This window comes from Mytilus californianus, unplaced genomic scaffold (assembly GCF_021869535.1).
Source record: "Mytilus californianus isolate M0D057914Y unplaced genomic scaffold, xbMytCali1.0.p SCAF_1, whole genome shotgun sequence".
NCBI lineage: Eukaryota > Metazoa > Mollusca > Bivalvia > Mytilida > Mytilidae > Mytilus > Mytilus californianus.
The window spans coordinates 33,828,163-33,845,223 of NW_026262581.1; the positions used below are offsets into that span (position 1 = coordinate 33,828,163).

The following is a 17,061-nucleotide window of genomic DNA, read 5'->3' on the forward strand; positions in this document are numbered from 1 at the left end:
ATATCAGCAACTATCATAATCCAGCCTCTCAGATTGACATTATATCTTGTTGTATATCAACAACTATCATAATCCAGCCTCTCAGATTGACATTATATCTTGTTGTATATCAGCAACTATCATAATCCAGCCTTTCAGATTGACATTATATCTTGTTGTATATCAACAACAACCATAACCCAGCCTTTCAGATTGACAACATATTGTGTTGTCTACCAACAACAACCATAATCAAGCCTCCCAGATTGACATTATTTCTTATTGTTATCAACTTCAACTATAATCCAGCGTCTCAGATTGGCATTATATTGTGTTTCCTTATCAACAACAACCACAATCCAGCCTTTCAGATTGACATCAAATTGAATTGTTTATCAACAACAACCATAATCCAGCCTCTCAGATTGACATAAAATTAAGTTGTCTACCAACAACAACCATAATCCAGCCTCTCAGATTGACATTATATCTTGTTGTCTATCAGCAACTATCATAATCTAGCCTCTCAGATTGACATTACATCTTGTTGTCTATCAACAACAACCATAATCCAGCCTTTCAGATTGACATCATATTGTGTTGTCTATCAACAACAACCATAATCCAGCTTTTCAGATTGACATCATATTGTGTTGTATATCAGCAACTATCAGAATCCAGCCTCTCAGATTGACATTATATTGTGTTGTCTATCAACAACAACAACCATAATCCAGCCTCTCAAATTGACATTATTTTTTGTTGTTTATCAACAACAACCATAATCCAGCCTTTCAGATTGACATTATATCTTGTTGTATATCAGCAACTATCATAATCTAGCCTCTCAGATTGACATTACATCTTGTTGTCTATCAACAACAACCATAATCCAGCCTTTCAGATTGACATCATATTGTGTTGTCTATCAACAACAACCATAATCCAGCCTTTCAGATTGACATCATATTGTGTTGTTTACCAACAACAACCATAATCCAGCCTCTCAGATCGACATACTTTCTTGTTGTATATCAGCAACTATCAGAATCCAGCCTCTCAGATTGACATTATATTGTGTTGTCTATCAACAACAACCATAATCCAGCCTCTCATATTGACATTATATCTTGTTATATATCAGCAACTATCATAATCCAGCCTCTCAGATTGACATTATATTGTGTTGTCTATCAACAACAACCATAATCCAGCCTCTCAGATTGACATTATTTCTTCTTGTCTATCAACAACAACCAAATCCAGCCTTTCAGATTGACATTATATCTTGTTGTCTACCAACAACAACCATAATCCAACCTCTCAGATTGACATTATATTGTGTTGTCTATCAACAACAACCATAATCCAGCCTCTCAGATTGACATTATATTGTGTTGTCTATTAACAACAACCATAATCCAGCCTCTCAGATTGACATTATTTCTTGTTGTCTATCAACAACCATAATCCAGCCTCTCAGATTGACATTTTACTGTGTTGTCTACCAACAAAAACCATAATCAAGCCTCTCAGATTCACATCTTATTGTGTTGTCTATCAACAACAATCTAAATCCAACCTCTCAGATTGACATTATATCTTGTTGTATATCAGCAACTATCATAATCCAGCCTCTCAGATTGACATTATATCTTGTTGTATATCAGCAACTATCATAATCCAGCCTCTCAGATTGACATTATATCTTGTTGTATATCAGCAACTATCATAATCCAGCCTCTCAGATTGACATTATATCTTGTTGTATATCAGCAACTATCATAATCCAGCCTCTCAGATTGACATTATATCTTGTTGTATATCAGCAACTATCATAATCCAGCCTCTCAGATTGACATTATATCTTGTTGTATATCAACAACTATCATAATCCAGCCTCTCAGATTGACATTATATCTTGTTGTATATCAGCAACTATCATAATCCAGCCTTTCAGATTGACATTATATCTTGTTGTATATCAACAACAACCATAACCCAGCCTTTCAGATTGACAACATATTGTGTTGTCTACCAACAACAACCATAATCAAGCCTCCCAGATTGACATTATTTCTTATTGTTATCAACTTCAACTATAATCCAGCGTCTCAGATTGGCATTATATTGTGTTTCCTTATCAACAACAACCATAATCCAGCCTCTCAGATTGATATCAAATTAAGTTGTCTACCAACAACCATAATCCAGCCTTTCAGATTGACATTATATTGTGTTGTCTACCAACAACAACCATAATCCAGCCTCTCAGATTGACATGATGTCTTGTTATCTATCAACAACAACCATAATCCAGCCTCTCAGATTGACATGATATCTTGTTGTTTATCAACAACAACCCTAATCCAGCCTCTCAGATTGACATGATATCTTGTTCTATATCAGCAATTATCATAATCCAGCCTCTCAGATTGACATTATATTGTGTTGTCTATCAACAACAACCATAATCCAGCCTGTCAGATTGACATTATATCTTGTTGTCTATCAACAACAACCACAATCCAGCCTTTCAGATTGACATCAAATTGAATTGTTTATCAACAACAACCATAATCCAGCCTCTCAGATTGACATAAAATTAAGTTGTCTACCAACAACAACCATAATCCAGCCTCTCAGATTGACATTATATCTTGTTGTCTATCAGCAACTATCATAATCTAGCCTCTCAGATTGACATTACATCTTGTTGTCTATCAACAACAACCATAATCCAGCCTTTCAGATTGACATCATATTGTGTTGTCTATCAACAACAACCATAATCCAGCTTTTCAGATTGACATCATATTGTGTTGTATATCAGCAACTATCAGAATCCAGCCTCTCAGATTGACATTATATTGTGTTGTCTATCAACAACAACAACCATAATCCAGCCTCTCAAATTGACATTATTTCTTGTTGTCTATCGACAACAACCATAATCCAGCCTCTCAGATTGACATTATATTTTGTTGTCTATCAACAACAACCATAATCCAGCCTCTCAGATTGACATTATATCTTGTTATATACCAGCAACTATCATAATCCAGCCTCTCAGATTGACATTATATTGTGTTGTCTATCAACAACAACCATAATCCAGCCTCTCAGATTGACATTATATCTTGTTATATACCAGCAACTATCATAATCCAGCCTCTCAGATTGACATTATATTGTGTTGTCTATCAACAACAACCATAATCCAGCCTTTCAGATTGACATTATATCTTGTTGTCTATCAACAACAACCATAATCCAACCTCTCAGATTGACATAATATTGTGTTGTCTATCAACAACAACCATAATCCAGCCTCTCAGATTGACATTATATTGTGTTGTCTATCAACAACAACCATAATCCAGCCTTTCAGATTGACATTATATCTTGTTGTCTATCAACAACAACCATAATCCAACCTCTCAGATTGACATTATATTGTGTTGTCTATTAACAACAACCATAATCCAGCCTCTCAGATTGACATTATTTCTTGTTGTCTATCAACAACCATAATCCAGCCTCTCAGATTGACATTTTACTGTGTTGTCTACAAACAAAAACCATAATCAAGCCTCTCAGATTGACATCTTATTGTGTTGTCTATCAACAACAATCAAAATCCAACCTCTCAGATTGACATCATATCTTGTTGTATATCAACAACTATCATAATCCAGCCTCTCAGATTCACATTATATCTTGTTGTATATCAGCAACTATCATAATCCAGCCTCTCAGATTGACATTATATCTTGTTGTATATCAACAACTATCATAATCCAGCCTCTCAGATTGACATTATATCTTGTTGTATATCAGCAACTATCATAATCTAGCCTTTCAGATTGACATTATATCTTGTTGTATATCAACAACAACCATAATCCAGCCTTTCAGATTGACATCATATTGTGTTGTCTACCAACAACAACCATAATCAAGCCTCCCAGATTGACATTATTTCTTATTGTTATCAACTTCAACTATAATCCAGCGTCTCAGATTGGCATTATATTGTGTTTCCTTATCAACAACAACCATAATCCAGCCTCTCAGATTGATATCAAATTAAGTTGTCTACCAACAACCATAATCCAGCCTTTCAGATTGACATTATATTGTGTTGTCTACCAACAACAACCATAATCCAGCCTCTCAGATTGACATGATATCTTGTTGTATATCAGCAACTATTATAATCCAGCCTCTCAGATTGACATTATATTGTGTTGTCTATCAGCAACAACTGTAATCCAGCCTGTCAGATTGACATTATATCTTGTTGTCTATCAACAACAACCACAATCCAACCTTTCAGATTGACATCAAATTGAATTGTTTATCAACAACAACCATAATCCAGCCTCTCAGATTGACATAAAATTAAGTTGTCTACCAACAACAACCATAATCCAGCCTCTCAGATTGACATTATATCTTGTTGTCTATCAGCAACTATCATAATCTAGCCTCTCAGATTGACATTACATCTTGTTGTCTATCAACAACAACCATAATCCAGCCTTTCAGATTGACATCATATTGTGTTCTCTATCAACAACAACCATAAACCAGCTTTTCAGATTGACATCATATTGTGTTGTCTACCAACAACAACCATAATCCAGCCTCTCAGATTGACATTATTTCTTGTTGTATATCAGCAACTATCAGAATCCAGCCTCTCAGATTGACATTATATTGTGTTGTCTATCAACAACAATCATAATCCAGCCTCTCAGATTGACATTATTTCTTGTTGTCTATCGACAACAACCATAATCCAGTCTCTCAGATTGACATTATATTTTGTTGTCTATCAACAACAACCATAAACCAGCTTTTCAGATTGACATCATATTGTGTTGTCTACCAACAACAACCATAATCCAGCCTCTCAGATTGACATTATTTCTTGTTGTATATCAGCAACTATCAGAATCCAGCCTCTCAGATTGACATTATATTGTGTTGTCTATCAACAACAATCATAATCCAGCCTCTCAGATTGACATTATATCTTGTTGTATAAAGGTCGGTGGTTTTCTCTGGGCACTCCGGCTTCCTCCACCAATAAAAACTGGCCTCTCAGATCGACATCAAATTAAGTTGTCTACCAACAACAACCATAATCAAGCCTTTCAGATTGACATTATATTGTGTTGTCTACCAACATCAACCATAATCCAGCCTTTCAGATTGACATTATATCTTGTTGTCTATCAACAGCAACCATAATCCAGCCTCTCAGATTGACATTATTTCTTCTTGTCTATCAACAACAACCATAATCCAGCCTCTCAGATTGACATTATTTCTTGTTGTCTATCGACAACAACCATAATCCAGTCTCTCAGATTGACATTATTTCTTCTTGTCTATCAACAACAACCATAATCCAGCCGCTCAGATTGACATTATATTGTGTTGTCTATCAACAAAAACCATAATCCAGCCTCTCAGATTGACATTACTTCTTCTAGTCTATCAACAACAACCATAATCCAGCCTCTCAGATTGACATTATATTGTGTTGTCTATCAACAACAACCATAATCCAGCCTCTCAGATTGACATTATATTGTGTTGTCTATCAACAACACCCATAATCGAGCCTATCAGATTGACATCAAATTGAATTGTCTATCAACAACAACCATAATCCAGCCTTTCAGATTGACATCATATTGTGTTGTCTATCAACAACAACCATAATCCAGCCTTTCAGATTGACATCATATTGTGTTGTCTATCAACAACAACCATAATCCAGCCTCTCAGATTGACATTATATCTTGTATATCAGCAACTATCATAATCAAGCCTATCAGATTGATATTATATTCATTTGTCTATCAACAACTACCTTAATTTGTTTTAGGAAGTAGTTGTTGATTTGCTGAAGGAATGGAAAAGTGAGCGCCCTGAAGACAACTTCCATCTTCGTCTTAAGGGAGATCATCTGGAACCAGAAAATGACAGTAGGTGTAACAAATTATTATATCTATATTGTCTTTAAAGATGTTAATCTTTTGTGTGTTACTGTATGCTAAGTTCAGATTGGATACAAACAGGAAATAATATAAAAATTGTTTAGTCAAAATAAGTATAATTCTATGTCTCTTTTTCCTCTCCATTATAGGATAAAACGCCTTTTTAAAGGAATTTATTGGTGTATAAACTCAACCAATTCACTCACAAACATGTTTGTGAGTGAATTGGTCGAGTTTATACGCCAATAAATTCCTTTAAAAAGGTGTTTAATCCTTATAATTCTTAAAATAGGAGAAAAGGAATTTATTTTTTCCACACTCGTAAATTGTATATGTGAGTCATTGAGTTGGCCTGGCTCATGAATATATTTGTTGGTTACCGCAAAAATATGTACTCCATGAAATTTGCTCTCTTATACAAATTTACTACAAAAACTCTTCTTTATCATGCAAATAAATGTTGTGTGTTTATTATCTAAATTAACGATTAACGCGAAATGAAAATAAATATGATAAAGTCGAGCCGGATTGTGTTATTATCGCCGCCATCTTGTTTACATTGGTTACAAAAAGAAGTTTGGTCAACGTTGTCTATCTAAAAATAAACAACGTCAAGAACATCTACCGGAAGTCCTCGCGACCAATCAACGTATTCCCTAATATGCAAATCATATAAGAATTATGTAGTTGTAAAGAGCATTGATATTGGACTATGACATTATGTGAAGTTTATATAACATTATGAATATTAGATGCTTCCATATTGTGGGTGTTTAAATAAGACAAAATTTCTGAAAAAGGACACAAACATGTAGTCTATATACTTCAATTTTAATTTCAGACTCAGACTTGGAATTGAATCTGGTGATGAGCAAGAGGCAGAGGATGATGTAAGAATAGGGGAGGCCTACACTAGGAAGCTATATGGTACAAACAGTAAGTTCCTGTATGTACACCAAACTCAATGGCAGAGAAGACTTCTTGAGCTGAATGGGAAAGAGATATGCCTTTTGGATGCTACATATAGGTCAACCAGATATTCTCTCCCATTATATTTCCTATGTGTGCCTACGAACGTAAATTACATTACTGTTGGAACCTTTGTTACAGAGACCAAGGACAGCGCTTCACTGATGGAGGCCTTGCAGGTTATAAAAGAATGGAATCCCGAGTGGTTACCCAAGTTCTTCATGTGTGACTATGCCACTGAAGAAATCAATGCCCTTGAAAACGTTTTTCCAGGTTTGCAAGTTAAACTTTCTATTACTTTATATATGCCGAATTTATATCAGCCTATAAAATTTACTTCTTACAATTGATGCAAAGAATGTGTTAGAAAAAATACATGTTATAGGTACTTTAATTATTGTGATTTTGATTGTTTTGCAAAGATAACATTGATATATAATATTTTCAAAGTTACCATTAGATTGGTCTAATCCAACACAATAAGTTACACAGTGTGCAATTGTCCTAATACGAGAATTATATACTGCAGCTGTGCTTATGATTTGCGCAGTAAAATTGCATTGACTGTATAATCATATGTCATATACAGTCACTGACTGTATATCGCCTTGTTTATGACGTTGACAATGCGTTTACGTAAAGTTTTATTTATGACGTCAATAAAACACACAGGTTCACAAAAATTTTAAGACGTCCACTCCAAATAAAAAAATGACGGTTTTTACCATAAATATTAATTATACTCTGCTCGAAATTATTAGGACAGTTTTAAATTCAACCAAATAGATTTTGAGATTAAATCTAAAACTGAAAATAAATTAAAAATATTAAGACTATTAAGCAGCTAAAAAAAATTACACTGTAATTTATTAAGACAATATCAGCCAATCTAATTGGGAGAAATTACTCTAAATCTGGATAAAAACTATTATATATGTTAATGATGCAAGAATAATCAGAGGTAACTTTTCTGTAACATAACACTTCCATTTTAGGTTCTTTTGTATACCTTTGTGATTTTCACCGAGAGCAGAGTTGGGAAAGATGGCTTACTGCAGCACATAATGGACTGCACACAGAGAAGACCTATGTTCTTCCACTTCTAAGACCTATTGCTAGGGCACTTAATGAAGATGATTATAATTATGCGTTAGCTACATTAAAGGTATTAAAATAAGATAAGCTTATTCTCAGACATATTCAAATATGGTGTTCATAAAACACTTACAAATTCTGGAAAAAACAATGAACTTAATACAATAACATATTGTAAACCCATTTATTTTCACATATGGTTAACCTTTGCAATTTTCACATGAGGATGAAAAAATAAAGTGACAGTTTTTATACAGATAATGAAAATGCTTGAAATTGCAACACCAGGATAACGTTTTGTGCTGTAGAACAATATATATATTAATAGATAATGTAAAATTTGTACATTATGCATATGCCTGTTGTGTAGTTGTGAATAATTGTCAAGTGTGTAGTTGTTGTATGAAATGATTGTATAGTTTTTAAATTAATATGTCTGTATTCCAGTAAACATGGAAAATGAGTATGTTATTTCTTCTTTATTTCCACTTTAATCATGTCTCTTTCTGATTGAATATAGAGAAACACACATAAGCAACTAACAGCACCCCTGGTACGGGATAACGTTTGAGCTGTATTGTTTATATTGATTATATTTTGATCATGTTGCCCATGGTGGCAAGTGGAAGTACAGTAGAACAATATATATTAATAGATGATGTAAAATTTGTACATTATGCAGATATATGCCTGTTGTGTAGTTTTGAATAATTTGTCAAGTGTGTAGTTGTTGTATGAAATGATTGTATAGTTTTTAAATTAATATGTCTGTATTCCAGTAAACATGGAAAATTAGTATGTTATTTCTTCTTTATTTCCACTTTAATCATGTCTCTTTTTGATTGAATATAGAGAAATACACATAAGCAACTAACAGCACCCCTGGTACGGGATAACGTTTTGTGTTGTATTGTTTATAATGATTCTATGTTTGATTATGTTGCCCATGGTGGCAAGTGGAAGTACAGTAGAACAATATTGTTTATAGATAATGCAATATCAGTACTTTAATTTTATTCAAATAGATGCATGGTGTAAGTGAATAATTGTTAAGTGTGTGTAGATATTGTAAGAAATGGTTGCACTTTTTAATTGTCTGTTGTTAAGTAAATGAAGCTATGTTTATATTTAAGTCTCCCAAACGAAGTTTGGGAAGACTTATTGTTTTTGTTCAGTTCTTATTATTATTATTATTATTCTTCTTCTTCTTCTTCCTCTTCCGCCGCTTTTAAATTTGAACTTGTCCGCACCCGTTCTCCAAAACCGCTTGTCAGATTAACTTAGGGTTTCACAATATGTTAGACTAACATGTCTAGTGGTGCAATCAGGGTTTTGTTTGTGCAATGGGGTTTATAAAGGGGTACTTTGAGGGGCAAAAATAAAAGAGGGTTTTACTATAGAACCCTTTGGGATTTTATTTTTTAAAATTTTCAAATGATTATAAATTGAAAACCGTTTGTGATAGACACAATCTTTTTAATTGAAAATGTTCTAAATGATAAAGCCCATTAAATGAAATACAGGGTTAGTCCCCAGGGGCCACCCCCACCCCCTGCCATTTAAGAAAGTTCTAATACCTTGTAAGTGGTCAAGATCCCTACCCCTAAACCATTTATATTTTGGTTTGTTATGCTAAGATGGTTTGAATGATATACAGGGTTAGTCCCCAGGGGTCATCCCGACCCCCTGCCATTTGAGAAAGTTCTAATATCTTGTAAATGGTCGAGATCCCCACCCCTAAACCATATATATTCTGGTTTGTCATGATAAAGCACATCAAATGAAATACAGGGTTAGTCCCCAGGGGTCACCCCCATCCCCTGCCATTTAAGAAAGTTCTAATATCTTCTAAGTGGTCCAGATCACCACCCCTAAACCATATATATTCTGGTTTGTCATGCTAAGGTGGTTTGAATGATATACAGGGTTAGTCCCCAGGGGTCATCCCGACCCCCTGCCATTTGAGAAAGTTCTAATATCTTGTAAATGGTCGAGATCCCCATCCCTAAACCATATATATTCTGGTTTGTCATGATAAAGCACATCAAATGAAATACAGGGTTAGTCCCCAGGGGTTACACCACCCCCTGCCATTTAAGAAAGTTCTAATATCTTGTAAGTGGTCAAGATCCCCACCCCTAAACCATATATATTCTGGTTTGTCATGCTAAGATGGTTTGAATGATATACAGGGTTAGTCCCCAGGGGTCATCCCGACCCCCTGCCATTTGAGAAAGTTCTAATATCTTGTAAATGGTTGAGATCCCACCCCTAAACCATATATATTCCTATTTGTTATGTCTCGAACATATTGACGTATACGGTCAGTCCCCAGGGGTTCCCCCCACCCCCAATGTTCTAATATCTTGTAAATGGTTGAGATCCCCACCCCTAAACCATATATATTCCTGTTCGTCATGTAATGAACATTTGAATGACGTATAGGGTCAGTCCCCAGGGGTTCCTCCCCACCCCCAATGTTCTAGTATCTTGTAAATGGTCGAGATCCCCACCCCTAAACCATATATATTCTGGTTTGTCATGCCAAGATGATTTGAATGATATACAAGGTTAGTCCCCAGGCATCACTAATGCATATAACTTTACTGGACCAAACCAATTTTCACTGGACGTTGCCCAATGTCAGGCTACCCTGGGAATTACGAATTATGGGAGCTTCGTTTGGGAGACTTCGTAACAGCATCCTGTTACAATCATTTCTTGTTATTCTTTCTTTTTTCGACTTTCATATTGTATAGTTCTGATTGAACATAGAAATACATGTAAGCAACTGCCAGCACCCTTGATACCGGATAACGTTTTGTGCTGGATTGCTCATATTGTTTGTATGTTTGATCCTGGTGTCAAGTGCAATATTATATTTACATGAATTATGGGTGCAGATGCTTTTTAATTGTTTATACATTATAAATTATGATTTTATTTTTTATATTTGGAAGACTGTGTATGTAATTATCTCTTCTTTACAGTATATTTAAGGGGCCTTTGGTGGCCGAGTGGTCTAAGTAGTTACTACTGTAATTAATAACCAGTCAACACAGAGGTTCTGAGTTTGAACCCCACTCGTGTGGGTGCACTCGACTCCAATCTTAAATGACTAGGATTGTCAGTTTTCCTATCGAAGGTCGGTGGTTTTCTCCGGCTTCCTCTACCAATAAAAACTGGCCGCCACAAAATAGCCCAAAAGTGGTGCTTAAAATTGGCGTTAAAACACCAAAAATTAAAAAAATCAATCTGTGTATTTAATATTTTCTAAATATTTAAAGTTCCTGTTCCCTGACTGAAGAATCATTGTGTTCCCATTTGCAGATTGTTTGATTGTAAAATCTGGAAATTGGAGACCGAGACAGGAACTTTGTACTACATTTAGTGCTGCATAACATTATGAATCATCTTTTTATTAGGTACATTGATTGCAATATGTCTAGATTAGAGACTGGCACAGTTAAGGATTTGTTGGCCTTTACTGTTCTGCATTATATTAAGTTACATTTAGGAATTAAAAAAAAAACAGATTCCTAAGCTTTGACATAAGGAACTCCCATAAATACTGAAAGTGAAATGGTTAAGAAATCATATCTGTCATGTCTGTATTCATTGCCAAAACAGATATTCTGTAGCATGCTGATTACATATATATACCAGTATAATGTACATGTATAATAGTACTTTGAAAAAGGAAATTCACTACAGGAAAGTAAAAATCATCATATGTGTAGTAAGGTTCTGAATTCAACTCTTTCATCCATTGTCAATAAACAGGATAGATCTAAATAAGAGGCACTGATGAGGCAAAAGAAATTGACAAAGACTTATCTTTTCACGGTTCTTAATTTATAAATCTTGTTAAGAAGCATTTATGTTCTACCATACATGTATTCATTTGAAGAATATTTCATCAATTGAATACGCAAATGCATACATGTGTGAATGGGTCGAAACTTTCCTGATGACCATTTTAGATTGAATTTGAATTGTATATTAAGATTTTTCTTTATTAACAGTCTAGGCCTAAAAATGAAATGAGAAGATCGTATTTACAGTTTTTATTAGATATATATATATACATATATAATTACTCTTAATATCAGCACAACAATTTTGTCTTGTCTATTCTTTTAAATTTAAATCCATAGGTCATTTCGAAATTACTGTCATCAGGAAGGTCGCAGGGAGTTTGTCTTTGTTTTAAAATAAAGTAAATATAAAAATTGTGTCTTTTGTCTTTGTTTTTACATTTTTCACACAGAACCAACCTGGTTGAAGCTTGTTAAAAAGATGTAAATTTTGTTTTAAAAAAAATGTGGGGGACTGATATACACAGGTGAAATAGTAACCCACCTTTCTTCAGTCATGATATATAGTGGAGGTATAGTTAAAAATTAAATGTTTAGTACATGTACTGTTTTCCTAATTAGGGCCCCGCCGAATGGCAGACGCCATATAGTGATCAGTCTGTATGTCCCTAACAAATTGTGTCCGCTCTATATCTAGAGAACCGTTATGATTTCAAAGTTTATACTCGACATGTATATTAACCAACACAAGAGGGTGTGTCATAATGTATGTACAACTTCCTAGGTCAAAGGTCAAAAACTTTGGTTTAAGTTGACAACCCCATGTCCTATGGTAAAGATTGTGTCCGCTCTATATCTTAAGAACCGTTATGATTTCAAAGTTTATACTTGACATGTATATAACCCAACACCAGAGGGTGTGTCATAATGTATGTACAACTTCCTAGGTCAAAGGTCAAGGTCAAAAACTTTGGTTTTAGTTGACAACCCCATGTCCTATGGTACCACACATTATTCACAGCTGGGCACACAGAGATGGCTCCCATCTCAATGATATCTAGTTCTACATATATTTGTCCCTTTCTTTATGTGTGTCAGTATCTGCATGTACACGTATGTGCTATTAATTTTGTTGTAAAACACAAATGGATTTAAATCAAAGAAAGTATAAAGGATTGTGTACTATAAAGAATATCAAGAAAAAGTAACAATCCGGTATTGTTAACTTCATCCATACATAATGATATTTAAGGCTGTGAAAGAAGGTGAGACAGGACACGAAGGTATGGATTTTTTTTCTGTTGAAGGATTAACGAGCATGATCATGATGATGAGACCATTCATTTTTATTAACCACAAAGTTCAAAATTATAAATGATGATGATCATATACATGATATATGGAATTTTCTATTGTTTCTTTCATATTGTTACATTTACATGTTATGATATTGTACAGTATTAAAATATAATCAATACTGAATTTCTTTAAAATATACTCTGGTTTGTTGTATATCTGTAGCAGATCAAAAAAGGGGGGTCTGGGTTTTTGTCGAGCCTGCGACTTTTGTCGCAAAAACGAGACATAGCGATCCTACATTCCATCAGCGTCATCAAATATTCACTCTGTGGTTAAAGTTTTTGAAATTTAAATAACTTTCTTAAACTGTCCTGCATTTCAACCAAACTTGGATAGAAGCTTGTTTATGATCATAAGATAGTATCCAGAAGTAAATTTTGTAAAAAAAAAAAATCCTGTTTATCCGCATTTTACTTATAAATGGACTTAGTTTTTCTGTCAGTTAACATTACATTCACTCCGTGGTTAAAGCTTTCAAAATTTTAATAACTTTCTTAACTATCCTGGATTTGTACCACACTTGGACAGAAGCTTGTTTATGATCAAAAGCTAGTATCTAGAAGGAAATTTTGTAAAAATTTATTTCCTGTTTTTCTGTATATTACTTATAAATGGACTTAGTTTTATTCCAGTTAACATTACATACAGTCTGCAGTTAAAGTTTTTAAAACATTTATTAGCTTCATAAACCTTCTTGGATTTTTACCAAACTTGAACAGAACTTCTTACAATCAAAAGATAGTATCTAGAGGAAAATTTTTAATAATTTTTTCCCCATTTTTGTTGAGCCTGCCACTAACAGCAAAAGTAGACGAGACACTGGGTTCTGTGGAACCCTTACAAATTTTTTTTCAAAGACTAATGCTATTGTATGGCGACTTATGGTTGGAGCCCCCTTTTTATCCTGTGCTGGAACCCCCTTTTTAATATGGCTGGATCCGCTTTCATGTCAATCCTGCCCCATATTTAAAGTCAACCCGGCCCCCTAAAAAAAAAAATTCATAAGGAATAAAGATGTATATGAATTCAATCGACTTGGGCCGGATCAGTTTGGGGCCGTAATGATCTGATACCCTGGATCCGCCCTGTGTATTATCATTCATTACAAGGGTGTTAATAGGTTTAAGGATGTTCGTTCCTCTTGTTTTTGAGTTTTTGCCAGATATTCGGAATCCTTTGGTTTTATCCATGCAGTACCATTTTAAAATTTTGCCCACTGACCCCTACTTTTTTTTTCCAATAATTTGATATTTTTTTCTGCTTTTCTAGTTTCTTTCTTTATCTATCAATTTAAAACATTCTTTTAAAAAGCTTGTTATTTTAAAACAGAGAAGCAAACATCCTTAACAGAATACAAGATAACTATAAAAAAATTAGTATAAGGTCAAGACATAGTATTGATAACAGAAACAAAGGATAGTGAAATGATTATTTTATAGTGAATAGAAAAAAATTACAGCATACATATGTCACATGTATGTACCCCTCTCGCCACCCTCATTAAAACATATTGATATTTGAACCTTTACTTCAAATGGTTCCCTCTTTTTTTTTTGAAGTATGCAATAAGGGAGCTACCATTTGATTTTTAGGGGGGGGGGCTAGGATGAAATTTGATAAAAATAGGCAGGACAGGAGTTTTGAGTAAAAAAGGATGAGACACTTTGCCAAAAAAAAGGCAGGATGACAATTCAAGTAAAAAAAAAGTCAGGATAAACTAAAAAAAAAAAGGCAGGACCGAATAGAGTGAAAAATAAAAAGGCAGGACAGAGATTACAACTAACAAAAAAGGCAGGACAAATTTTTCATCCTAGCCCCCCCCCCCCCCCCATAAAAATCAAAATTATGGTAGCTCCCTTACACTATTTCAAGAATTACACATGGTGGTATAGGAATGGGGGGTCTTTAATTTTCACTTCCCTCCACTAGGGTGGTCAGCCAAAAGATGAAGTTTAGAGAAAGTGCATAAAATTACATTATTATAAAAGAGCACAAAAATATACCCGGACTCCCCTACCTCCCGCTTCCCACCCCTCATTCCCAGCACAGCAGTATCTGCGTTATGGATTTCCACTGCAGATCAAAAGTATAGCTGAAGATAGATTCCCAGGTTCCCATTATTCCTTCCACCCCTCATAGCAAGTCTGTGCTTAATTGTTACAGTTGTTTATTTTAATCAACATTATCTACAGAAGTTCATAATCGGAAGTAAGAACAACATTATCTTCTTTACAGAAGAGTTCATACGAGAAAAATAAATATAAAATACATAACGGATTTTATTCCGGAATCTGAGAAGCCTCCATAGGATATGCGGGAAAACAAAAAAGTCTGAAAATAAAAAAGTTAAGGATTTTGAGTTCATTAGTAGAATGAAAATTTCAGGAATTTTTCCCAATTTTTTTTTTTTTTATTGAATTTTCAAAGAACTTATTGTGTGATAAAACTTCAAAAAAGGGATTTTTTACCAAGAGGAGCCACATCACAAAAGGATTTTCGGGATATGGTAATTTACGGAAAAATGAATCTCACTTCGTACCCCGAAAATTTAACCACATATGTGAAAATGTCTCAGCTTCGAAACGAGCCATCATACATATCCAAGTTTACGATATGGACTGAGCTACAGAAGAAAACGTTACCATTATCGCCTATGGGAAATCAATTGCGCATATTGACCCAGATTCCAATTTGGGGATATCTTTTGTAAGTTACAGAGACCAAACACATGTAGCATATCCCAACAATGGACAAACAATTGACTTATAAAGAGTAAGAAACATACATCCTGATCGATATATATTCGAAAGAATGATGAATTAGAGATGAGACTTCTCTGTGCTTTATTAGCAATACTACTTATATTTTTTTCAAACTTTAAATTTGACTCAAAAGTTATTCCAAGATACTTTTCTTCATTCATAATTGATAAAGCAATAATTAGTTAAGTAGTTGTCTGAATCATTTAATATTGTATAATGATATTGTTAGTCATTGTCAGGATTAAAATGTTATACCTTACATTTAGCAGCATCAAATTTTAACTTTGAAGTATTTGACCAGTCTCATAATCTGTCCAATTTTCCTGCAACTTACTGTGCTTATTATCTGATGAAACTTTAGAATAAATCCAGCAAAAGGATAAATACACAATCATGACAATTAAGTTATTGTTTTGCAATATTGTCATCTGTCTTTTTTGGCACATAATTCAGGTACTAAGTGTTAACAGGTTTACACATGTCCTGGAGTCCTGGACACATCATTGTCTGTCAAGAAGCCCAATATCATGAACTCATGAGTCTGTGGGATGCGTCTTGGCTACAGTGACTGTGTGCTAGCATCATAAAGGTTATCCATTACCTGTCAAAAAGTATACAGCTAAAATATGCTTCTTGTCAATATTTTAACGAGAAATTAACTGTCATTTTCTTGCATGATTGCATTAATGATTGCTTTCAATGAAAAAACAAAAAAATAAACTATGTACCCTGTATAAGAAAATGCATGTGACATGATCGTCTTTTATAAGGTTAATATATAAATTACAATTATCAGTAATTTGCCTGAAACAATTAACAAAGTAGCATTATTCTAACCTGAGCATTTTCTGCAATAATTTGTTTTTCTTTATTCCCCATTATATTGCTATTTTACAATTTAAGGGTTTTGAACATGTTCATATATATATTTGAATACTAGTAATGTACTTTTTCCAAATGAAGAATCATCATTCAGAGTACCAGTTCAAATAAAAACTAGTTACTTAATACTTTTTCTTGTTGAAAAATTTGAAATGCCTCTTTCTGGAAATTATTAAGTCAAAC

General features: G+C 34.0%; 1 protein-coding gene and 1 long non-coding RNA gene across 15 annotated transcripts in view; both read left to right on the forward strand.

Moving 5' to 3' along the window:
• The window catches only part of LOC127719310 (battenin-like), a 70,284-nt gene that overhangs the window by 37,997 nt on the left and 15,226 nt on the right, over window positions 1-17,061 (forward strand). The window lies entirely within an intron of this gene.
• Window positions 6,841-13,368, forward strand: LOC127719409 (uncharacterized). Its single transcript, XR_007990292.1, has 2 exons — window positions 6,841-7,235; window positions 7,958-13,368. It is a non-coding gene; the product is annotated as an uncharacterized LOC127719409 (long non-coding RNA).